Here is a 7,500-nt window from a genome sequence, read left to right on the forward strand (position 1 = left end):
CTTGTTTTTTTTTTTTTCCTTCCTGTTTTTCTCCTTTGTTATATCGAGAAAAAAATATATAAGACTGGTTATCTGCGGTATCTTTTCGTGTTTTTTTTTTTTTTTGTCTTTAAAGTTACTATTATTACTATTATTTTCTCCAATTACTAGTTTATTAATTTATCATGCACTGTAATTTGTTTATGTGTTAGTTATTTAGTCTTATAGATTATTATGTTTAGATTTACGTTTTCACACTGTCTAGGCACACACACACACACACACACACACACACACACACACACACACACACACACACACACACACACACACACCCTTTGACGTGGTTCTGAGGAAAACCTTTGTCCTCTACATCCCTGCCTCTCACATACTTGTCATCTGTCGCCTCCTCCTCCTCCTCCTCCTCCTCCTCCTCCTCCTCCTCCTCCTCCCTCCTCTGTCGCCTCCTCCTCCTCCTCCTCCTCCTCCTCCTCCTCCTCCTCCTCCTCCTCCTCCTCCTCCTCCTCCTCCTCCTCCTCCTCCTCCTCCTCCTCTTTCTCCTTCTACTCCTCCACCATATATCCTCTCCCTCTTCCTTCTACTTTCACCCCTTTGAGAGCTCTTCAGTTCAGAGAGTGAGAAGCTGCTTCACACACACACACACACACACACACACACACACACACACACACACACACACACACACACGGGAATGAAGACAGAGGTGTTTAATGAACCACTCGTGTGACCTTGACTGCTTTGCTTTTAGAGAGAGAGAGAGAGAGAGAGAGAGAGAGAGAGAGAGAGAGAGAGAGAGAGAGAGAGAGAGAGAGAGAGAGAGAGAGAGAGAGAGAGAGAGAGAGTTGAATAGAAAAATGTTTCGTTGGTTCGTTCGTTCTCTCTCTCTCTCTCTCTCTCTCTCTCTCTCTCTCTCTCTCTCTCTCTCTCTCTCTGAATTTCCAATCTTCCACCTTGCTTTTCTCCCCTTCCTTCTTTTCAGCCACTTACGCACGGAACATTTTTTTTTTTTTTTTTGCTTTTCTTTTCCTTGTTCTAAATTCCTGTTATATATAAGTAGTAATGCTGCTTCTCATCCTCCTTTCCCTCCTCCTCATTATTAGTCTCTTCCCTCCTTCCTCCTTCTCCTCCTCCTCCTCCTCCTCCTCCTCCTCCTCCTCCTCCTCCTCCTCCTCCTCCTCCTCCTCCTCCTCCTCGGTGTCATCATCCCAGTCTCCTTCCATTTCCTCCATTATTTCATTCCTCTTTCATGTCCAATTTTTAATCCCTCTAATGTTCCTCTTACTCTATTCCTCCTCCTTCTCTGTCTCCTCCTCCTCTCTTCCTTCTGCTGCTTTCCGTCTACCTCCTTCCTTTCGTCCTTTCTCAACGTTCACTGCTTCGTTCGCCTGAATCACTGAGTTGCTTCGGGCGCTGTTTGAAGTGAACCCCAAATCCCAGAAAATTTCCGGACGGTGCAATGGATGGGTGTAGTAAATCCAGATTGTGTATCGGTGACCCTGATTAAGGCGCGACGGTCTTGTCCTGTCTGTCTGGACCTCCTGACTCACTAGGAAGGGCGAATGTCATGCTATTAAACCAGGATTTCTATTTTTTCCCCCTCTGTTTTATTGCAGTGTTATTCGCCCGTGGTAGTTAATGGGTGGATCCGTCCCGTCTGTGTATCTCGAGATATGGGAGGGTGTGTACGTGTGTCGCGCAGGGAAATGATAGTAGTTTGTTCGTATGTAAGGATGATGTCATGTGAGTGCTTCGCGTTGGTGGTGGTGGTGTTATTCGTATTGGTGTTGCTGTTATTATTACTTATACTACTATTACTGTCATTTTTAACAATTCCTTTACTACTACCACTACTGCTGCTGCTGCAATTATCACTAGTAGTATGACCATTATTGATATTGCTTCCAGAAAAGCCCGGATAGCTCAGTCGGTAGAGCGTTAGGCTTTTAACCTAACGGTCCAGGGTTCGAGTCCCTGTTCGGGCGAACATTTTCATATCAGTAGCAACAACTTCCACTTTTATTTCATTAAACGGCCAACAACTTCCTCCGCGAATAAAGAAAAAAATATTATTTCAAACATCCTTTAGGCCACGACACACAAGTGGCCCTTTAGACAAAAATAAACGTATTTTGATTATCATATAAATGATTATTTTTATCATCATCACAACCGTCAAGGAAATAAAGAACAAACAGTATAACAAACAAGAAATCTAACCCTTTCCCTTCCCTAAAAAATAAAAAAAGAAAAGAGGGCGCTGGGATAAAAAGCACGCCATCTAAAACACGCAGACAACCATCGCAGCCTCCACTTGGGGTACCTGTCGCCAGAAATTGGAGGAGAAAACTGGGGACCGGAGCGACTACACGGTTGAGACACACACCTCAAAACGTGCATGTAAAAGTTCCCGTGCAATTAAGCAGGTGACAGGCACAGTATATTGACACAGCGTAAGTCAAAGGCGAGGACATTACTCTTTCAGAAGGGAATTTTTTTCATGATTGCCAGAAACGAGAAAACTGTGTGAAGGGATTATAAGCCAGGTAGGAATATAGAATTTGCTATATTACAGGTGAGAGAGAGAGAGAGAGAGAGAGAGAGAGAGAGAGAGAGAGAGAGAGAGAGAGAGAGAGAGAGAGAGAGAGAGAGAGAGAGAGAGAGAGAGAGAGAGAGATATGAACATCCTCGAGGAAAAAAGAATGCAATGAACGTTTTTTCTCCTTTCCTTTCCCCCAAAACGTACGACTTTGAACGCTTTCCAGCTTTCACATGCAATTCCCACCCAATTAAGAGAGAGAGAGAGAGAGAGAGAGAGAGAGAGAGAGAGAGAGAGAGAGAGAGAGAGAGAGAGAGACCACCGCATACTCACAAATAAATGGACAGACGAGAAAACAAAATGAAAAATAAACAACCTACCTAGATTAACCCACATGCAAAAAGAGAGGGCGAGAGCGACAGCAGCGAGAGCGAGAGAGAGAGAGAGAGAGAGAGAGAGAGAGAGAGAGAGAGAGAGAGAGACAATGAATAAAAAAATACCACCACACCAACTGGAAAAATATCATTCACATGTAAATAAACAAGCAATATCAAAAATTTAAAAAGATGCATCGCTAGGAGACGGGCAGGAGTGGAGGAAAAAGGCAAAATTCGTGAACCAGTAGAGTAGAAGATTACCAAGAAAGGAGAACTACTTTGTGAGGCGAATAGCTCAGGGGATGAGGCGGTGAGCAGGCGGCTAGAGTGCACCAGGAAGAGGAGGAGGAGCACGACGAGGAGTAAGAAGATGGAGATGAAGAAGAAAAAAAAAGAGAGGATGAGGAGGAAGAGGGAGATTGAAAGGAGCGATAGAAGGAAGGCTTGACCGAGAAAGAGGAGGAGAAAACGAGGGATTAGTAAAATAGACGAGAGAGAGAGAGAGAGAGAGAGAGAGAGAGAGAGAGAGAGAGAGAGAGAGAGAGAGAGAGAGAGAGAGAGAGAGAGAGAGAGAGAGAGAGAGAGAGAGAGAGAGAGAGAGAGAGAGAGAGAGAACAGGTCCTTAACACTCATCCATAAACTTCTCTAACCTCCTCTTGTCCTGCGTGTGCTACCTTGACCATCCTCCTGCAGATCCCGCGGTCCAGATGCAAGCGACCACAAAAGACCCCTAAACAAGACCCTAATGAGCAACTAAAGCCAGAGGTTGTTAGAAGCTGTATCCAATAAGATCTTTCTTGCTCAGATACTGTAACATGAAAAAACAAGGGCCTACAATCACGGCTTAAGGTTTGTTCGAGTGACGTATTCTTTTCTAATTTCACCGTTTCGTCTCAACAGTGTCCTTCAATGTGGTCTCTTTCATCTTACAAAGCCTCGTTTTCTGAAGTGATTTGTTCTCACTATCACAATTTTCCAAAGGCTCTAGTTGACGATAGTTATGTTTTTTAAGAATATCTTTATGGTTTTGGTGATGGATTGGCAAGATTTCGAGTCTATCATGAGGAGTATCTGTCTTGGAAACCCGCTAGTTGTCTCTGTGGTCTTGAAAAATTGTCGTGGTGAGAAAGCAAAGAGTTTTGAATACGAGCGTGCATCTTAGAAGTGAAAGGAGATCAGAGGACGCAAAACTAAAGGAAGACGAACACAGAACACAGTGGAAGTAAGAGCGTCATGTTACAAGTTGATACCACTTTACAAGGCTGGAACTGAACCGCCGCAGTTGTAAACACGGAAGTAAATAAGTATGAACCTAATAACGAAACAACGAATACCGTAAAAATGCCTCAAACGGGTAACATTGCAATAATATGAAGCAATACATCTATGTCGGCACTCCCCACAGGCACCACGTCAAGACATCCCAGCTCTCCTGCACCCTCCCACGTCACCCCACCCTCGAGGCTTGCGGGACCAGCTTACCAGTTAAAACAAGGCCTGCAGAATTTCCAGCCTTTCAGTGTTCTATCCAAAATTACTTTAGAGCTTTCAGTTTCTCTTAAATAATCGTCTGCTATCCTTACCCACCTTCACATCCTTTCCTAGTCCCAATCCCCAATCAAGTTCTCCTCTCCAATCGTTCTACTAGTCCTTCACTTCCTTCCACAATCTCAATTCCTAATAATTTAATCATTATTACACAGCTTTCCCTCGTTCCCCAATCACTCTACCACAAACTCTCCTTCTCCCCAGTTTCTGCATCCCAATAATTTTACTAAACATTTACATCCTCCCACAATCCATAATCCCTAATCATTATTCGATAGTTTTCCCTGGTTCCCCAATCTTTGCATCCCTAATCATTCTATCACATACTCCCCCTCCTCCCCACCACTCTGCTAAACCTTCACATCCTCCCACAATCCCGAATCCCTAATCAATATTCGACAGTTTTCCCTCGTCCCTCCAATAACTCTAATCATCCCTAATCATTTTATCACAAACTCTCCTTCTCCCCAGTTTCTGCATCCCCAATCTTTCTATAATCCGCATTCCTAATCATTATTCCATAGTTTTCTCTTGTCCCTCCAATCATTCTAATCCTCACTAATCATTCTATCAAAAACTCTCCTCTCCACTTCCTGCATTCCCAATCTTTCTACAACCTGTATCCTTAATCATTATTCCACAGTTACCCCACGTCCCTCCAATCATTCTAATCCTTCCTAATCCTTCTAACAGCTTTACTCCTCCAGCAGTCCTCGTATTCCGGATCAGTCAGCAGCTTGAATCTCCCCTTCCAATCCCTGTATCCTGAATCATTACCCAGAATTAAGCGCCATCCCTGACATGGTTTGTACTGGGGCCTAACAACCTAACCGCTCTGCTTCACGTATTCCAGTCCTCTCAGGCCATCCACCTTTCCACTCCACCTTTCCAACACAGCCCATGACAAGGCACTCACTATACGTCTATCTATTTCAACCTATCATTCTGTCTAGTCCATGCAGCCAAGCCTTGTCCAAGAGCCTTCACTGGTGTGCATTACTGCTATAGCCATTCAACTGCTGCCTCACTTTACTTTGTTTAGGATTATTCTTATTTGATCTTGTTCTTTATGGCGTATAATGTGTGGAGGGAGAGGAGGAGGGAGAGAGAGAGAGAGAGAGAGAGAGAGAGAGAGAGAGAGAGAGAGAGAGAGAGAGAGAGAGAGAGAGAGAGAGAGAGAGAGAGAGAGAGAGAGAGAGAGAGAGAGAGAGAGAGAGAGAGAGAGAGAGAGAGAGAGAGAGAGAGAGAGAGAGAATGAATGCTTCTGTACCTTAAAGGGAAGTGTAATATTTGTTTTTATCTTTTAGTCATAACTGCTAAAACCTCTTAGGAATATGGACACACACACACACACACACACACACACACACACACACACACACACACACACACACACACACACACACACACTTCTGCACAAGAGCCTTGGCAATATATCTCAAAATAACGAACCTTAAAATTCAGAGAGAGAGAGAGAGAGAGAGAGAGAGAGAGAGAGAGAGAGAGAGAGAGAATATTAACACTTCACTCTAAACATGTTACAATTTAGTTTGTGTTGACTTGATAATTTTTCAGATTTTAGTTAACCAATGATCTCTCTCTCTCTCTCTCTCTCTCATAAATACTCTTCATTACGCTCATAACACTTCATCAAAAGACAATGTCAAGCTGATCATCAATTCTCTTCCTTCTCCTCCTCCTCCTACTCCTCCTCCTACTCCTCTTCCTTCTCCTCCTCCTCCTCCTTCCTCCTCCTCTTTCTTCTCTTGCATCTCCTCCTTTCAAGCTATTTCTCATTTCAGCATGTTTCCCTTTATTTACATTTATTATCTCTCTCTCTCTCTCTCTCTCTCTCTCTCTCTCTCTCTCTCTCTCATCTATCTGTCCTTTCATCCATACACACCTGCAAAAAAAGAATTTAAAGGAAAAGTTGAGTCCGAAAGTTGAGTTTAATGAGAGAGAGAGAGAGAGAGAGAGAGAGAGAGAGAGAGAGAGAGAGAGAGAGAGAGAGAGAGAGAGAGAGAGAGAGAGAGAGAGAGAGAAAGTAAGTCCTCCTCTAAAGGCCCTCTCGATCTATTCTTCCTCCTTCTCCTCCTCCTCTTCCTCCGCCTCCTCGGGCAATACGAGGTAAAGAATACGCAACGGGAGAAGGAAAGTAAATCGAAGAAATATAATATAAATTCTTGTCCAATTCCTCTTCCTATTTTCTTTCTTTTTTTTTCCTTTTATGTCTGGACCCAGGGACTCTTGGCGGGACAAATGCAAACCACTTCTATCTCCTTTTTCATTTAGTTTCTTTCGTTCCCTCTCCCTCTCTCCCTCCCTCCCTCTTACGGTGGCAGCAGCAGCAGCAGCAGCAGCAGAAGTCATCGCTCTCTCGTTTTCTGTTAGCATTTTTCGCCATCTGGAAAAAGTGGTTCTACTGACAAGACTTCCGGGAGTGTCGCGGGGAAAAATTACATTCGATCACCCATGCCAGACTGAAATGGAAGGGAAAAAAAAGGAAAAAAAATAAGGTTGGAGTATTTTTCAAGTTCCTCTCCTTCGATATATTTTTTTGTTATCTTTCCTGTTAATGATGCCTGGATGGGACACAGAGGCGGTGAGGTAGAAAGGTGATGAGTTTTGTACGCAGGACAACTGCAGGTAATTATGACTGAAACAAAGAGAGAGGTTTTTTTTTCAGATAAAGTCGATTAGTAAGTCCCTCTCCCTTCAGCAGAGCGAGAAGAAGCTTAGTCACGAGGAAAATGATGATGAGGAAGAGGAGGCGGGCGACATCGACAAGTACAAGGAATAAGAGAAGGAATCGAAGGAGGCGAGATACGTGGGATTATATAAAAAAAAAAAGGATTACAAAGGATTCTGGAAGATGTTAGTTTATAAAGAAGGCATGTGTAAAAAGAAGAACATGTGCATCATAACAGGAGATACGAAGGCTTAACCCCCCCCTGACCTTCCCCCCACCCCTCCAGGCGTACCAATCCGCCAGAGGAAGAGTTAGTAATGGACATAGTATATAGAGCATCGTTTATCTTG

General features: G+C 43.6%; 1 long non-coding RNA gene and 1 other non-coding gene across 2 annotated transcripts in view; one reads left to right on the forward strand and one right to left on the reverse strand.

Annotated features, from left to right (window-relative positions):
- The window catches only part of LOC123506549, a 161,833-nt gene that overhangs the window by 74,363 nt on the left and 79,970 nt on the right, over positions 1-7,500 (reverse strand). The window lies entirely within an intron of this gene.
- Trnak-uuu lies at positions 1,910-1,982 on the forward strand. The gene has a single exon. It is a non-coding gene; the product is annotated as a tRNA-Lys (tRNA).

This window comes from Portunus trituberculatus, chromosome 20, assembly GCF_017591435.1.
Source record: "Portunus trituberculatus isolate SZX2019 chromosome 20, ASM1759143v1, whole genome shotgun sequence".
Classification (NCBI taxonomy): Eukaryota; Metazoa; Arthropoda; class Malacostraca; order Decapoda; family Portunidae; genus Portunus; species Portunus trituberculatus.